Source organism: Anolis carolinensis, chromosome 1 (assembly GCF_035594765.1).
Source record: "Anolis carolinensis isolate JA03-04 chromosome 1, rAnoCar3.1.pri, whole genome shotgun sequence".
Lineage (NCBI taxonomy): Eukaryota > Metazoa > Chordata > Lepidosauria > Squamata > Dactyloidae > Anolis > Anolis carolinensis.
This window is the reverse complement of record NC_085841.1, coordinates 148,786,057-148,805,146: the sequence shown is the minus strand read 5'-3', so window position 1 is coordinate 148,805,146 and position 19,090 is coordinate 148,786,057. Positions and strand designations below refer to the sequence as shown.

Sequence of the window (19,090 nt, the reverse complement as noted above, 5' to 3'; positions counted from 1 at the left end):
ACAGAACTCAGAGCAACACAATACAAAGAGAAACAAAAATACTAAAATAAATACAAAAACTAATAAAAAACAAAATAAAATAATACAATTAAAAATAAATAAATAGAAATAATATAATCAAATAATAAAATATAATACATACAAATAATAAAATAAAATAATAAAAACACAAATAATAATGAAAGAATAAAAATAAAATAAATACAAATAATACAATAAAAATAATAAAAAAACACTAAAATAATAAAAAAACACTAAAAATTAATACAATAAATACTATAATAACAGAAAATAACTAAAAATAATACAAGAAAATAATAAAATATAATAAATAAAAAAGATAAGTTACAATAAAATTAATTAAAAAATACAAATAACGTCAAATAAAAATTCCACAACAATTTTTAACCAATACCACCACCACTTTGCCACAGCAACGCGTGGCTGGGCACAGCTAGTCTATCTATATATATAAAAGAGTGATGGCATCAGGGCAGTGGACAAAACAACAAAACTACAGGCCCCCCAACCTCGAAATTTGACAACACAACCCATCATCCACGCCTCTAGGTTGATGCAACAAAAAGAAAAGAAAAATAAAGTCCTAATTAGAGGGAGAGCAATAATTGTTTTTATCCAATTGCTGCCAGTTTAGAGGGCTAATCTCTGCCCACTTCGTTGCCTAGCAACCAAGGGACAGCCAGGTTTCAGTTAGGGGACAGGCAAATTTAGGCCTCACTTAGGCTTCTTCCACAGATTATCTAATTTGCACTGGATTATATGGCAGTGTAGACTCAAGGCCCTTCCACACAGCTATATAACCCATTTATAATCTTATATTATCTGCTTTGCACTGGATTATCTTGACTCCACACTTCCATATAATCCACTTCAGTGTGCATTTTATACAACTGTGAAGAAGGGGCCTCATATAATCCAGTTCTAAGCAGATAATATAAGGTGATCAATATACAGTAGACTCTCATTTATCCAACATAAACAGGCCGGCAGGATAAGTAAATATATTGGATAATAAGAAGGGATTCAGGAAAAGCTGATTAAACATCAAATTAGGTAATCGTTATACAAATTAAGCATCAAAACATCATATTATACAACAAATTTGACAGAAAAGGTAGTTCCATGAGCAGTAATGCTATGTAGTAATTACAGTAGAGTCTCACTTATCCAACACTCGCTTATCCAACGTTCTGGATTATCCAACGCATTTTTGTAGTCAATGTTTTCAATATATCATGATATATTGCTAAATTCATAAATACAGTAATTACTACATAGCATTACTGCGTATTGAACTACTTTTTCTGCCAAATTTGTTGTCTAACATGATGTTTTGGTGTTTCATTTGTAAAATCATAACCTAATTTGATATTTAATAGGCTTTTCCTTAATGCCTCCTTATTATCCAACATATTCGGTTATCCAACATTTTGCCAGCCCACTTATGTTGGATAAGTGAGACTCTACTGTACTGTATTTACAAATTTACCAGTAAAATATCACAATGAATTTGAAACACTGACTACAAAAACATTGATTATGAAAAGGCAGACTGTGTTGGATAATCCAGAACATTGTATAATCGAATGTTGGATAAGTGAGATTCTACTTTGATATGAAATAATTTCTAGGATAGAATAATGCAGAACAATATAATCTCTAAAACCAAGATAGTAATAAAGAAATAAAGAAAGTAAATAAAGCAAGGAAATTGGAAATTCCACAAAGGAAACAATCAGGGCCAGCTAACACCTCACAAGAAAGGATTCTTCCAGAAAGGAAGCTGAGAAGGCAGTGAAGCACTATGTATTACCAAAGTCATTATTATTACTATCATTACTATCCTTACTATTATTATTATTATTATTATTATTATTATTATTATTATTATTATTGTGTTGCGGTCAACCGTGAAAATGAATACAATCTGGCTCCAAGTATTCAAAAACACTAAAATCAGAATATATAAAAATTAATGTGGTATAATAAAACAGAACAATACAATCTCTAAAATCAGAACACTAAATAAAGAACAACACTCTGAAAATAGGGGAATTCCACACAGAAAACAATCAGGGCCAGCTAACACCTCCCAACAAAGGATTCCCATCATCAAAGTCTGGCCAATCCTCTGTTTTCTCAGGGCCACAGACAGTAGAAGCATATAAAATATCGCAAACAACACCACTCTGAAAACAAGGTAATTCCAGACAGGAAACAATCAGGGCCAGCTAACACCTCCCAACAAAAAAATCACTCAGGGAGGAAACAGCTAGGCTTTAAATCTGCAAGGCCATTACATCCTAATCATTTTTCCTAATTGCAGCATTCATACTTGCCTCCAACAGACAAAAAAAACAATCAGAAATATTGTATATTCACAACCTTTAGGAAATAATGTCCCCTGATGGCACAGCATGTTAAAGCGCTGAGCTGCTGAACTTCTGGACCGAAAGGCTGCAGGTTTGAATTGGGGGAACTGTTTGAATTGGGGGAACTAACAGAGCCCCCACTGTTAGCCCCAGCTTCTGCCAACCCAGAAGTTCAAAAACATGTAAATGTGAGTGCATCAATAGGTACTGCTCCGGTGGGAAGGTAACGCTGTTCCATGCAGTCATCCCACATGACCTTGGAGGAGTCTACAGACAACGACGGCTCTTCGGCTTAGAAATGGAGATGAGCACCAACCCCCAGAATCAGACATGACTGGACTTAATGTCAGGGGAAAACGTTTACCCTTTACCTTAACTACCACCAATTCCTCAATACTTTATTTCCCATACCACCATTCTTCGCCACAGCAACGCGTGGCTGGGCACAGCTAGTATATATATAAAAGAGTGATGGCATCAGGGCAGCGGACAAAACAACAAAACTACAGGCCCCCAACCTCGAAATTTGACAACACAACCCATCATTCACGGCTCTAGGTTGATACAACAAAAAGAAAAGAAAAATAAAGTCCAAATTACAGGGAGAGGAATAATAGTTTTTATCCAATTGCTGCCAGTTAGAAGGCTAAGTTCCGCCCACTTGGTCTCCTAGCAACCTACTCAGCCCAGGGGACAGGCAGACTTAGGCCTCACTTAGGCCTCTTCCACAGATTATCTAATTTGCACTGGATTATATGGCAGTGTAGACTCAAGGCCCTTCCACACAGCTATATAACCCATTTATAATCTTATATTATCTGCATTGAACTGGATTATCTTGACTCCACACTGCCATATAATCCACTTCAGTGTGCATTTTATATAGCTGTGAAGAAGGGGCCTCACAGATGGCCATCCAATATCTGCACAATAATAATACACATCGAATCATAGCATCAGACAGTTAGGAGACACCCCTTAAAGCCATCCAGCCCAACCCAATTCTGCCATGCAGGACACAAGCCAAGCACTCCCAACAGATGGCCACCCAGCCTCTCAATACTAATACTAATAATAATAATAATAATAATAATAATAATATCATCATACAATCCTAAGGTTTGGAGTGACCCCTAAGGGCCATCCAGCCCAACCCTTTCTACAATGCAGCAGGACACAATCCAAGCATTCACAACACATGGACAACGTATAAATACTATACAATACTACACAGGGACATAGACCCCCCTCTACACTCACCACTTTCACAGTACACAAACAACCAAATGCATACTAAACATAAAGACAACCATACAACAGACATGCAATACCACCACTACCTCAACAATTTCTCAGCAACACAACCAGACAAAGCCACAGTAACGCGTGGCCGGGCACAGCTAGTATATATATAAAAGGGTAATGAAATTTCGGCCTAGGACAAAACAACAAAACTACACATCCCAGAAACACTAAACTTGGCAGCACAACCCCTCATCCATGCCTCTACGTTCATACAACAAAAAGCTCCAGCTACTCCAGAAAACGGCCAGGCTTTGAGACTGCAAGGCTATTCACTGCTATTCCACCTGGCCAACAAAGGATTCCCATAAGCCACAGCAACGCGTGGCCGGGCAAAGCTAGTTCTTTATAAAATAGTTAAGGCTCAGAACTCACATTGACCTGTAAATTTTTTGTCAATTTTTTGACTAAAATTTCTAGACTTATACATGAATATGTACAGTTAACTAGTGAATCTTGTGGCTGAGTGGGGTTAGGATTTTGGAGGTCCTCAGTTCCACTGCCCTAATACCTATAGACGCTGTCTGGAACAATCCCTTTACTTCATCAACTGATACTCAACTGACAGGTACTAATACTCCTGAGAAATAGCCATGATACTGGCAAGCATAGATAGAATGACTTGTGTGCTTGAAAAGTTCTGAAAATGCTTTAAAATATACTATAGTGTGTGGTGGTTTGATATTACATCCATTCTGTGCTATGTTTTGTTAATTTATTCCTGTTCCTTCTAGATTTCCTAATTACTTTTAATCTCTTCTTTTTTCCCTTCTGCTTTTTTAAATTACGTGTAAATAGCTGTATTCATAGTTTGCATTTGAACATTGTCTTTCCCGAAATAGTGCTTGTCCTCTTTAATGTCACTGGTGGGAGTAAGTAGATAATGATGTGTCTATATGATCCCAAAATGATGTATATGTAAGCATAAAGCTAAAATGCATATTTAATAGCTTCTATAATGAAAAGGAAAAAAGTCTTCATTTGTAAACTATCAGAATTATGAGAGTGTTTAGCAAAAAAAACCCCCTGATTTGTAGGAGGAATTGTACTCATACTAAAAGGGTTTCTCTGTTTTCGGGAATAATTTTTTTCCTTTCTTCCATCTTCACATCTTTCTATGCTTAGAACATAAACAAGAGCTTGAATGCATAGTTAGAAGCAGGTTTACAAGACTTGGTTCAGGGGGCGCGACATTAATATTTTAAGAGCTTGTGTGATCAGGTGGACAGTGCTGCCCTTGAATAAATCATTAGTCATCTCTACAAAACTGTGCAATTTTTTTGTTATTTCTTGTTCTAGGTTTCTTTACCTATAAAATAAGCTTAGCAAACTACCCTTGAAAGAAATACAATAAATAAATAGCGATAAATTAACCTTCTGATTTTCAATTTGCCAGGTTTCGCTCGTCTCTTAAACCTGCTGAGAGGCTTTGGAATATCTCTAATAGAGGTAAGATCACTCCAATTATTGTTATTGTTGAGTGCTTTTCTCTATGGAAAATTCTTATTTTGACAATTCATTTTTGTTGGAATACAGATCTAAATATCCCAAAGTTGCCAGACCCCATCTGATTTTGGGTATGGTCATGGTTTTTGAAATGTGCTATGATTTGAAAATATGATGCTCCTCTGCATCCACGCTCACTAAGGGTGCACTGTAGAATTAATGCATTTTGATACCTCTTTAACTGCAATGGCTTAATGCTATGGAATCCTGGGATTTATAGTTTTACAATGCCTTTAACCTTCTGTGGTAGAGTCCTAGGGCCTCATCAAACTACAAATCCCAGAATTCCATAGCATTGAACCATTGCAGTTAGTAATATGAAATTGCATTGATTCAACAGGGTAGATGCACCATCTTTCCTACTCTGAGGTTCCTTTGGTTCTGCTATCCCTGTCTCTGTAGTCAATATGGACAGCTAAAATCAGATTGGGGCAATAGTCATATAGGAATGTGTCCTTCCTCTTTTGGAACTATTTGAGTTCTGAGAAGTGGGCAGTGGGTGTGGGAAGAGAGGATTTTACAGTGAAGTCATCCTGTGAATAAGCATTAGTCTGGAATTGGGAAGTGCTCATTAAACACTCTTGGGAACACACTGCTGTGGAAAAGACTGATTGGTCTAAGTGACATAAGGGACATTGGATCCAGAGATAATTAAAACACATACCATGTAAACAATAATTGTTTGCACAGTTGGAAGTCCTATGGCTGGATGTCTTATAAGAAGATCAGTCTGCATCTCATCTCTCAAAGTATAAGTAGAGTCAAGAGATTCAAAAGACAGAGCTACATTATTTTGAAATATTGGTAGGCAAACACATCTTGTAACAGTTCAGAGAATTTGGTAGCATAAACCTTCGTAGATTAAACTACGGTCCAGAAACTGCAGTTGGCAGCTAGGTTACTAACGAGCTGCTTACAGGGAGCGGTCAACCCCCTGTTCAAGCAGCTCCACTGGCTGCCGATAATATTCCGGGCCCAATTTAAGGTGCAGGTTATTACCTATAAAGCTCTAAACGGTTCGGGACCTGCCTATCTCCGTGACCGCGTCGTCCCCTATGAACCCACCCGATTGCTGAGGTCTTCCGGGGAGGCCCTCCTCTCACTTCCGCCCTCCTCACAACTGCGTTTGGTGGGGACAAGAGAGAGGGCCTTCTCGGCCGTGGCCTCCCAACTCTGGAACTCCCTCCCCAGGGAGATTAGGTTGGCTCCCTCTATATCTTCCTTCAGGAAACAACTGAAGACTTGGATGTTTTGGCAGGCCTTCGGAGATACAGTCATTAATTAATCAGCCCCAAAGGGTTTTTAATAATCTATCCTGTATTTATAACGGTCTTACCATTTATGTGTTTTAAATGTAATGTTTTTATCCTGTATTGTTGTTTTAATTGATATATTACTGTTTTATCTTTTTTATATTGTGATTTGTACTATGTTGCTTATATTTTGTTCTTACGTTGTTTGGACCGTTGTCCCATGTAAGCCGCCCTGAGTCCCCGCGGGGAGATGGTGGCGGGGTATAAATAAAGTTTTTTATTATTATTATTATTATTATTATTATTATTATTATTATTATTATTAGATTAAGTACCTTCACTCCATGCATCTGAAAATGCTGAATATTGAAGTATTTCTACAGTTCTTTGTAGAACTATTTTGTGGTTTAAAGCTTATCCCAAAACATTGTGTTGTGTAGCAGTTTTTATGTCTTTGGAGTTTCAGTCTTGAACCGGATAGGGGAGGAAGAAAGAGGATCAAGGGACTTTCTTGGTTCTGGCTTACTGTACAGCTTCTTAAAAGAAATCTGTTTGCCCTTCTTTCTCAGGTTTCAGGAGGATAACATTCTGCTCTACCTTTATTTTCCAATCCTATTCTCACTAACTAGAAAATAAATTCCGTGAACCCAGTGGGGCCAGGGATTACATTTGAGCACGCATTATAGGATTGTACTGTTAATCTGTTTTAACTTCCTGCTGTGGCAGTGTATTTTGAAAATGATCCAGGTATTTTATTCTCTTCTTCCCTCTTGATCTGTCCTTTTAATGATATGCACAATCCTACTCAAACATAACCACCACTGAGTACAGTCATATTTATTCAGTTCAGTCTTAATTGAAGTGTGTGTGTGTTTTATTTTTGTAGTTTTGCATTTTTAAGTCATGATTGCTTTTGTAAGTCTTTGTGTCAGGAGGGTGTCCGAAGAGTGAAATAGAATGTTTCTCAAATGAATTGAATAAATTACAGAAAATCATCTCTCCTTCTCTGCCCTTGCTGCATGTATACACAGTATGTCTGGCACTGCAGCATTTGTTGCTCCACCCTGGTTTTCTTATGCCTTCATCTAAAATCTCAAGGGAAGGATGAATAGCATTTGAAACAGTGAACCAAAATGACACTTAGAGAGTTTGGGCATGAATTGGTTGGCACAATCTTAGAGAGAGTTATGGGAGTGACTGCTTATGATTGTCAAGTCTACTTATATTCAGCAAAGAAGTTTTTTTCCAAAACATGTGGTCACACACAGTTAATTTGCATGACTGATGTTTTTACATCATCCTCCACACAGGCAGGATTAAGATGCTTTTTTAATGTCCGGAGTAACTTGAGAAACTGCAAGTCGCTTCTGGTGTGAGAGAATTGGCCATCTGCAAAGACATTGCCCAGGGGTTGCCCAGATGTTTTACCATCCTGTGGGAGGCTTCTCTCATGTCCCTGCATGAGAAGCTGGAGCTGACAGATGGGAGATCACCCTGCTCCCCAGATTCGAACCACCGACATTTCAGTCAGCAGTTTTGCCGGCACAAAAATCTAATCAGTTGCGTCACGGGGGGCTCCATTAAGATGTTTGGGGCTCTGGAGAAGTCCCAAAAAACTACCCACAATTTGTGGACTTTTGTGAGCTTCCCCATTAGATGGCCTGCTCAAAACAGAGTGGAGTTGATCAGTGGAATGTCAAACGAAGATGTCTAAAAGCCATCATCTTTCAGGCCTATAGTTAGATCCGCACTTGATATGTGTCCCAGCTGGGTTGATCAAGCAGTAAGGTGCATCTACACTGTAGAATTAATGTAGGAGCCCCCAGATGGCGTAGTGGACTAAGTGACTTGAAGGTTGGGTTGCTGACCTGAAAGCTGCCAGGTTCGAATCCCACCTGGGGAGAGTGCGGTTGAGCTCCCTCTATCAGCTCCAGCTCCATGCGGGGACATGAGAGAAGCCTCCCACAAGCATGGTAAAAACATCCAAAACATCCGGGCGTCCCCTGGGCAACGTCCTTGCAGACGGCCAATTCTCCCACTCCAGAAGCGACTCAAGTTGCTCCTGACACGAAAAAAAAATTAATGTAGTTTGAGACCACTTTAACTGCCATGTCTCAGTGCTCTGGGATAATGGGAGTTGTGGTTTTACAAGGTGTTTAGCCTTCTCTGCAAAGAGTACTGGTGCCTTACCAAAGTGTGGCTTCTATGCTCCCATAGTATTGATTCATGACAGTTAAAGTGGTGTCAGACAGCATTAATCCTACAGGGTAGATGCACGACATTGACTCCAACGTATTGCCAGCCCCTTCCCTTGCTATGCTGTTGTGAAATGGGTCAAGTGGGGCAGTAAATGCTACCACCTATTTGAGAAGGCAGAGAAAGAGAAGTCTTCATCCTCTGCTTACCCAGTAGCATTTTTCCTGGATACCATCATAGTACAAGAAGAGATTGTGTGTAACATCAACAATAGCCCTAAAGCATTTATTCCTTTTGCACCATTGATAATCCTGCCTTGCTCCTATCCAGATTTCTGTGTTTCACATCACTGAAACAGAAAGTAGATTATATGAAAGAATCAAATTTCTTCTCTGAATCTGGGTCTGTTTGGATTTCCATATGCATACATCATGAGATATCTTGGAAATGGGCCCTAAGTCTAAACACAAAATTAATTTATGTTTCATATACATCTTATACACATAACGTAAAGGTAATTTTATACAATAGTTTTAGAATACTTTTGTGCATGAAACAAAGTTTGTGTTCATTGAACTAACAGAAAGTGAAGATATCACTGTCTCAACCACCCATGTAGACAGTTTCGAATTTCAAAATTCCAGGTAAGGGTTGCTCAACCTGGATTAGGCATTCCGAATAGCTAGAGATTCAGATTTGCATTTTAAATGAACCAACACAACTGCAAGCAGATCCCTTATTCTTAGGTTACAACTGAGTGAAGTTAAATTATAAAAAATAAAAATAAAATAAAATTATATCTCCCTTAAAAGATTTCATTTTACTTTAACCAATTGTTAAAATGGAACATTCCTGCTTTTGTGCAGTTCACATTATTTTGGATGGCATCTTGAATTGTTGGGTCTGCATACAATACAAAAACAGGGTTGGCCAACTCCAGTAGGTTTGGGAGTAAATTGTCTCCTTTGAGACTCTGTGGAAGCCTCTTAGACTGCAAAAAATGTGCCTAAAGCAAAACAAAACTACAAGTTTCCAGCAGTCCATTTCTGGTTTTGAAAAAAATGTGTTTTTAGTTTGAATATTAAACAGCTCATTTTTGAAAATGTAATATCATTCTTGATGCTTCGAAGAGAAAAAATTATCTTTGGGAGGAGAAAGGGGGCAGTTTGGGAAATCTGGACAAATCAAGGCCATAAAAACAACTGGGGAAGTGGGGCAAGAGCTGCATATGGCCCCAGGATTTTGCCCAGATGGGTAGCATGGAAACTTACATAATGGCGAAGAATGGAGAAATATGTAGTGTGCTTCCAGATGGAGGATCCTTATGCTAACAATTAGCTGGTACTGTGCAGGGATTCTAGCATCTTTGCCTTAATGGATTTTCTATGGTAAGGAAAAAGACAGTAGGAGCCATGGAAAATGAAGAAAGAGAACAGAGTTGCATGCAGACCGCTTTCACTTTTAGTGATGTGATAGAAACTTTGCCTTGTTGCAGAAGACTGGAAGATAGAAGCATTATGATGCAGACTTGGTTCAAAATCTTGATTCCTTTGAGCATATTGTTTTCTTTTAATATCACAGATGTGTGACCCCCATACTTCCCTATTGTTTCTGATGATGAATATATTCTTCTGGGGTGTTGGGTGGTTTCTGGGTTATATGGCTCTGTTCTAACAGCTTTTTGCCCTGACATCTTGGCCATCTGCCGGGGGTGCTTTGAATTCAATTTTCCCACTTCTTGGCAGGGGGTTGGAGTGGATGGCCTGTGAGGTCTCTTCCAACTCTAGAATTCTATGATTCTTGGATTTTATGATTCTATCTGTAGTTCTTTCTCCTATGCTGGACAATCTACAGGTATACTCCACTTACTTTACCACTATCAGATCCTCTGAAAATGCCAGGCACAGATGCAGGTGAAATGTCAGAACAAAATGTTGCTGTACAACCCGGAAACCACACAACACTAAAGTGATTCCAGCTGTGAAAGCCTTGAACAATACAACATGTTCTTCCATGCTTTTTTGTGTGTTTATGTGTCTTCAGGTCACTTGTTTGACGCACGGTGGCTTTATGCATTCTATAGAATTTTCTTATAAATATAGTGAATGTTGACACACAGAGTGAGTAATAAAGGATTTAAGAAATCTAAAGGGAATGAGGAGGAACAATAGTACAATAATTGTGCAATAATTGAAGATCAAGAAAGTGTTGCTTAAATCATTTCTTTGTGCACATACATATAAAGTTCTTTCTGTGATACAGTGCCTGACTTTTTAAAATTACTTTGTTACAGGTCATTATTGCAGATTGTTGGACCTGGTACAGAAGAATACACTTCAAGGTATGATTTTTTCAGTGTATTAATTGTTAAGCCACATACCAAAAGAAATTTAATCATATATTATAAAGTTAGTTTTCTGTGTTCTGTGTAAATATGCACTTGCCCTCAATCCATAGCTCTGTGGGCTTATGCTTGTGTGTGGCTTTCCACCAGGGGTTTCTCCATAGTTAAGTAGCCATAATTAATAAATGAATTTGCAACCTTTTTTTCTGAAATGAATGGGAAATTTTTCATTTTATAAAATTAGTGATTCAGATCCTAATCAAAACTGTAGTATGACTCCTGAATCTGCAGGGAATATGTTCCCGGAACCATTGATAGTAATGAACCCTATTGAAAGGAAAGGCTGCTGGCCCAAGAATTCCATAAAATCATGCTGAAGGACTCAGAAAATATCTAGAGGAGACATATTTTCTTGTACATGGATACACAAAACCACAGATCCCAGGGGATTGTATTGTAACTGTGGGCACCACAGTTGAAGGGAGATGTTGACAAGCTGGAAAGCGTCCAGAGGAGGGCGACTAAAATGATTAAGGGTCTGGAGAACAAGCCCTATGAGGAGCGGCTTAAAGAGCTTGGCATGTTTAGCCTGCAGAAGAGAAGGCTGAGAGGAGACATGATAGCCATGTACAAATACGTGAAGGGAAGTCATAGGGAGGAGGGAGCAAGCTTGTTTTCTGCTGCCCTGCAGACTAGGACACGGAACAATGGCTTCAAACTACAGGAAAGGAGATTCCACCTGAACATCAGGAAGAACTTCCTCACTGTGAGGGCTTTTCGACAGTGGAACTCTCTCCCCGGGGCCGTGGTGGAGGCTCCTTCCTTGGAGGCTTTTAAGCAGAGGCTGGATGGCCATCTGTCGGGGGTGCTTTGAATGCGATTTCCTGCTTCTTGGCAGGGGGTTGGACTGGATGGCCCATGAGGTCTCTTCCAACTCTACTATTCTATGATTCTATGATTCTATGTATTAATTCACTGCATTTGTGCAAGTAATATGTCTCACAAGAGGCCAGATGAAGCTAGTTGAGGTGAAATTAGGAGGTAGCTTAGGCAACTAACAAGCTTTCCATTTGTTGTTGTTTGACAGAGGAAGAAAAAATAGGATTGTTCTCCATCTGGAAGGGCAATTTTGTTTGTTTTCCTCAACTCCATTTATAGCTGAGATTGGCTGTTTCTGGGTTACCTGAATGATTCTCACTGTGCCCATCTGTGAATATCTGCAGCAGTAACCTACCCCAAGGCTTGAAGTTGCTCTGGAGAGTAGATGTTTTAAGTGGCAAACAGAAGCTTCAGAATTGCTCTTTGTGTGTCATTCAAATTACACATACATAATTCTCAAGTTGTGCGCTTGTATGTCACCAGTAAGATTCTAGACAGTTTGTTTTCCATTAGAAAATGTCGTTTGTATATGTACAAAATCTATAAGTTATTTGGTGTTTTTAAATTAATTAGATTCTCATCTTGTTTTTCTAATAACAGTTGAAGAGCAGTGTTGGGCACAGTGACTCTTCCCACAGCTAAACCAGGGGAATACTTGTTTTGAGGTGCTGATATTTTCCCTTTAGTTATGTTAGGGATGTTTCAGATTGTTGTCTGCTCACGTTTCAGTAAATGTACCAGATACAAGATTCTTAGAGCAACAAGATGTGTATAAAATTCATATTTAAGAATGCAGTGCATATTTATGCACGTAAAAAGCGCTGAGCTGCTGAACTTGCAGACCGAAAGGTCCCAGGTTCAAATCCCAGGAGCGGCTTGAGCACCCGCTGTTAGCTCCAGCTCCTGCCAACCTAGCAGTCTGAAAACATGCAAATGTGAGTAGATCAATAGGTACCGCTCCAGCAGGAAGGTAACAGCACTCCATGCAGTCATGCCGGCCACATGACCTTGGAGGTGTCTACGGACAACGCCGGATCTTCGGCTTAGAAATGGAGATGAGCACCAACCCCCAGAGTCAGACATGACTGGACTTAACGTTAGGGGAAACCTTTACCTAATAGTTGAATATTGCATGACAGGGTGGTGTAGTTTGAGTGTCACTAGAACATTGGGTAATCAGAGTTTGAATCACCACTTGGCCATAGACATCCATTAGGTGACCTTGGATGAGTCATGTGTTCTCAGCCTCAGAGAAGGGCAAGGACAGGAACAAACCATTCTGAACAAATTCTCCCAAGAAAACCCTGTGATAGGTTCACCACAGACTATTCATAAATCTGAAATGATTTGAAGGCACAGAACACCAGCAATATCACCACCAAAGAGTAGTGGATGGGTTGATTTTTTTTCTTTTTATAGTTTTAACTGTATTTAAAAAAATTAAGTTAGATTAAAAGTCAAAAAGTAAATTCAAGAAAAGAAATATAGAGTAGAAACACAAAAATGCCAAGAAAAACGAAGAAAAAAAGCAAAAAGAAAAAAAAGAAAAAGTAGATGAACTTGGATCTGTCCTTACATAGCTGAAAGAGAACATAAACTTCACTCTCAAGGCCTCCCAATGTTGTCTTCTTTCTCAAACAACCCCACCCCACACCCCAATTATTTTTCAAAATTCAAAATTGACAAGTTCTTCTCTTCCTCATGCAAAAAGTGAACAAAGGGTTTCCAGTCTTTCAGAATTTTTCCAATGTACCTTCTTTTAATAAATAGGATAATTTGTCCATCTTGGTCAAGTCCATCATTTTTATCATTCAATCCTCTGTTGTTGGTGCTGCTGAGTTCTTCCATTTCTGCGTTTAGAGCAATCTGGCTACTGTGATCATATATTACAACTGTCTATCATAGTCATTTATATCAGTCAAAGCAAGTAGAAAAAGCTCAGGTTTTAACTGGATATTTCTCCCCAGAACTTTCTGGAACACCTTATGCATGTGAATCCAGCATTTCTTGGCATGTTTACATGTCCACCACATATGGTTGAAAGACCCCACGTGTTGTTTACATTTCCACTAAGTGTTGAAAACTTCTTTAGACATTTTGAAAAGTTTTTCAGGTGTCATATAACATCAATACATCATTTTATAAAAATTCCCTTTCAAGTTATAACATATTGTAAATTTTAACCTCTTGGTCCCCATTTTCTCCCATTGGTCCAACATATTATGCCCAACATTTTATGTCCACTTCATCGATTTTTTAACTTGCTTGTCTATAATATCCCATTTCAATAACATCTTGTACATTTTAGCAATCACTCAGTTTAAAACCAACTACTGGCAGTCCCTGAGTTACAAACATCCAACATACAAATGACTCATAATTAAGAATGAGTGTGAGACAACAGGGAAAGAGAAATTACATCTTGGAAGGGAAATTCACACCTGAAAGAGTTATCATGAGGAAACGGTGCCTCCACTGACGCTTTATCACCAATCCTTGTTTCCACAACAAGCCAAATTTTTCAAAATCCAATCATCATAGGGACAGAAAGTGAGGGGAAATCTTCTAAACAGGGGGTACAGACAGCAAAGCAAATACCACAGGGGTGTTAACCTTTCCCTATGTGATCCAAAGCAGTTACACTTTAAAAATTTACCTATTCAGACTTACATGCAAATTCAACTTAAGAACAAATATTTTTCATAACTTGGGGACTGCTTTTAATTGTTTGTCTTGCCTAAATCTCTCTGTTAATTGTAAATAAGAAAACCAATGAAAACCAAAACCCTTTGCAATCAATTGTTTTAATTCTATATTCTCCTTGTACATTTTCTAGGAGATCTTGATAAATTAACAATTTCTATTGCCTTGTGCGTCTTTTCTATAAAATGCTTCTTGCACAGATACCCACATTTTCACTTTGTCAGTGTATGAGTTGATTTGTGATTGAACACATATAGAACACATGGGTCATGGTTAGAGTACTGTTGTATGTCTATAACCTGGGTAGACAGGATAGGACAGGAATGGTCTTGAAGATGTTGCTGAATTCCCACTTTTATTATCCTTCACCATTGATTGTACTGGATAGGACTTACGGGCTTTCAATTTTAATATCTGGAATTCCCCATATTCCTAATTCCAATATGAATAGTAGTGAAAGCCATTTGAGGAGGTAATGGATGGACAGAATCATGAAGATTCTGCCCTTCCAAGTTTCTGTGGCAAGTTCCATACTCTAAGCAGTCGTGACAACTCCATTAGATCTGCCTCTATATAGTCTTCATAAAATGTTCCTGTCTTGGGTCATTTACAGCAGGATGTTCAATCTGTAGCTCTCCAGATATTTTGGGCTTCTGCTCCTTGAAGCCCTAACCAACATGTCAAATAATGAGAAATTCTGGAAGTCCAAAACTCCTGGACTTCCAGAGGCCAAAAATTGATAACCTTTTGTACAGAGAAGGAAATAAGCAAGAAGCTTTGTTGGCTGAAGAGTTTCCAGGATCATTGAACAGTTAACAATAATGACATTTTCTGTATGCTTGTAGAGATATTCATGAATAAGCAGACAGAGGAAGGAGCAAAGCTTTACTTTCTGTAATTTTTTGCAAGTCTATACCCCAATAGATATTCATGTTTATACCTGCAAGAAAAGAAAAGCCTTGAAGATTTTTTCATGAATGCAGTGCTCTTCAGTGTCATCTTCATAGCATTGAACAGATGAGAATCATGGGGACTTCCCAATGTTAATTGTTTGTAGTATCCATCTTTCTTCGCCGTTGACTGTGCTGTTTTTTGTCCAAGTATGCTTGGACTCTTGGTCCTGGTGCAGAAGGTGGAAAACTCCTTCCTGCTTCTGCTGTAACCGATTATTTTCTGTCCTCAGTGAAAGCATTCTGGTAACTGCAGTGCTTTGTGCTGGTGATTTTGAACATTGGAGCTTTGGCTAATACTGTGGGTTAGAGATCTAAGCACTGTATGTATGTGGTGTGTTAGGAAAGTGCTATTGTGTTTATCTGAGAAGAAATCATGACTGGAGAGGAATGGGCTACAAAGGGTTTTTTCTTCTTCGTTACTACTCACTGGGGATATCACCTTGAAAAGACTGTTTATTTACTATGTCGGATGATGGAGTTGGAGCAGTGTTTTTCTCAAGTCATCTTAAAAGCTAATCCTAGCTTTACCTTAAGATTTCAGGTCAAAGTAGTCTACTTATATGATGTAATAGTTACTTTTTTCCTAGTTTTGGTGTCCAAGTGAGATACATTACTTTAAAAATAATGAGGAAAAATGGAACCCACTTGAAAAAGAAAAGATGCACTTTGGAAGCGCACGCATGAAAAGTAACAACTGTCAATCAGAAGACTGCAAAAAAAAAAATGAACTTACAGCTCAACAGTGACGGCCAAACACTTTCCAAAATAGAAGCCTGTTAAGCTGATAACGGAAGACGTATAGGGTGAGGGGGCAGCTGGAACGGTTCTGCAAAGAATTCCAGTGGGAGAAAGTATCACCACCAAGGATGCTTCTAGGAAGAAGGCGCCTGCCATTCACAAGGCAAGAACATTAAACATCCTTTCCTGCTGCCTTTCCTTTTTGTCTGGTAAGAAAAATAAAAGAAGAAAGAATGAGAAACAAGAGGAAGGGACCTGGAAGTTTGAAGGAGTTGAGTTCTGGACTTCCATCAACCTTCTATATAGACAACACTGGGATTGTGTAGTTACAATTTCACGGGAAGGGTGATTTCAGGATTTTATTGTGCCTTAGATCTGCCTGAAATCTGGTATTCCATGGGGACCTTGAAGGAGTTAATTTTGGAACTACAACTACAAGAATCTGCCAGCTGTTATTTAGTGGATTCTAGGAAATGTAGTTCAAAAATGAACTTTTTGAAGTTGAGATTTTACAGAAGATCATGTTGACATTGCATTGCCATTCATATCAGAGGGTGATTTTTTAGCAGAAGTGTAGTGTACAGAGGATTAGTTCTTTGCCATTATTATGGGAGAAGATATAACTAGAGTTTTATGTCAGACATTATCATATTATTTCACTTTCTGATATAGCAGCGCTAACTGAGCACGTGTAAAGCGATCCATATGGAAGAACAAGAACATTCAAATGCTTATTCTTTGGCTGAAGAATTCTGTCTATATGGAGAAACATTTTGCTAGTCAAGTGCTGAAAATCTAGAGAACAAAAAATATGTTATGGTCCATTAAGTGAGTCAGATGAGTTAAATACGATTCTGTTTTTCCTGTGCTGCAGGAATACGTCTGGGTGCTAGGATATGTTTCCAGAAATGGATTTAGAGACACACCCAAACAAAGCTGCAAAACAGGATATGTCCCATAGTGTGTAGAGTCCATCTGCAAATAGTGTAGATTTGATGTGGTCTGCAGGGAGTGGAAAACTCAATAATTTTTCACTGCCAGTTTTTATACAACTGAATAGTTCTAATACTGTATAGTGAGCTTCTCTTGTATGGTGCAGCTATAAAAGATCAGTCAGTCTATCAGCTAACAAATTACTTTTCCTCTGTGGATCATATAAGCCCAATAAGCAATTTCCAAATACAGCAACATTGAAGAAGTAACAAACAGTAACCAAACTTGATAGAGTAGTTCTGTGTGTTCCACTTACATAGGAATCTTTCCTGGGTTTCCTAATTTGATGAATTGTGTAAAATATCAGTGATGTCTAAGAAACAGAATTTAAAAATATTCCAATTATTTAATAGTTCCCTTCTTTTAAAATTATTTTATGCAACTAATTAAATCTTCCTATGTGAGCCTGCCTGGGCCTTGAGATTTTCATGAGAGGTCCTCCTCTCAGACCCATCTTTGAAAACAAGGCAAGATAGTGCCTTTTTGCGGTTGCATCTTGGATCTGGAGCTCCCCTTGTTAAAGCCCTATCCTTGCTGGTTTTCCAATGACAAGCAAATACATTTTTTTTTAAAAAAGCAAGAGGCTTCCAGAACTGAAGGTTTTTTTAAAAGGAAAATACTTTAGGTGGTGCTATATTGTTTTCATCAGTTTCTTAATCATTTCTCCTTTTAAAGTTTGTGTTTAACATTATTTTAATATTGTGAATAGTTTAATTTTGTTTTAGATAGAGTTTAAACAAAAGATAAAAGTTGAGTATCCTCTATCCAGATTTCTGAAAATGTCCACATGGATGGCTGAAATAGTAATACCTTTGCATTATTATGGTTCATTGAAAACAAATTTTGTATCATGCACAAAAGTGTTTTTAAAATGTGTATAAAATTACCTTCCCGCTACATGTATGAGGTATATGAAACATACATTAATTCTGTGTTTAGAGTTGAGCCCTGTCTCCAAGAAATCTCATGTGCAAGTATTTTAAAATCTAAAACACTTCTGATTCCAAGTATTTCAGATGAACAATATTCAATAATAACTGTAACAAAGAGTACATGTTCCAAAAAGGCTTGTAAAGGTAAACATATACTATCTGTCATTCAGTAGTTGTTAGATCTTACTGCTTTAAGTGCACTGAAATGAGTGTTTTACAGATGCCAACCTCAAGAACTGAACTTGTATCTTTAAAAAAACACTATTTTGGCTAAGGTATATGCCTAGTCCCCATGTTCAAATTGTATATACTAGTCCTTTCCTTCCCCACTTCTTGCTTGTCTCTGTTTGTAATAATCATAGTTTAAAAATCCACTAAAAATAAATGTATTTAAAATAACTATAATAAAAGGTTATATTCCAAAATGAATGTAACGCTTCTTTCCATCACTTACCCCAAAATGTCCTTATTTAACTGTAGTCATCCTGTCATGCCACTCTCCTTTCAGTTTCCTGTTATCCTAAACAAGAGGACACTGAAATAGCACAAGATTAAATTTACAGACTATGAGTGGAGAGGAACAGAAAAGCTAATATGCTACTCTGCTTTCCCAAATGAGAGAGCTGTAGAGAGCCATTACCGTGATATATACAGCAAAATAGACATCATGATTATAGGCCACATAGAAGGTACAAAATACATTACACTACCTTTTGAAACTGACAGGTTTCTTCATCAGGCAAACATGTAAAAATCATACAGGAGAAGGCAAGTGACAATATTAAGTGTCACAGCTTTTCATCTTGTTTGAATTGTTTGCTTAAGATGGTGCTCAAACAGGAATTAGGTGTTATCTATATCCATGGGGGAGACACAGCAAAGGAAAGGATAAATGGAA

At 38.0% G+C, this 19,090-nt stretch overlaps 1 protein-coding gene across 2 annotated transcripts in view; it reads left to right on the top strand.

Annotated features, from left to right (window-relative positions):
* cyria (CYFIP related Rac1 interactor A) overlaps positions 1-19,090 on the top strand; it is a 104,196-nt gene that overhangs the window by 38,295 nt on the left and 46,811 nt on the right. Inside the window, exons 2-3 of one of the 2 annotated variants that reach the window (XM_062983957.1) lie at positions 5,092-5,144; positions 10,944-10,991. The gene's annotated coding sequence lies outside the window, so the exon portion shown is untranslated. The remainder of the gene's footprint in view (positions 1-5,091; positions 5,145-10,943; positions 10,992-19,090) is intronic. The other variant, XM_062983961.1, reaches the window with a different exon arrangement.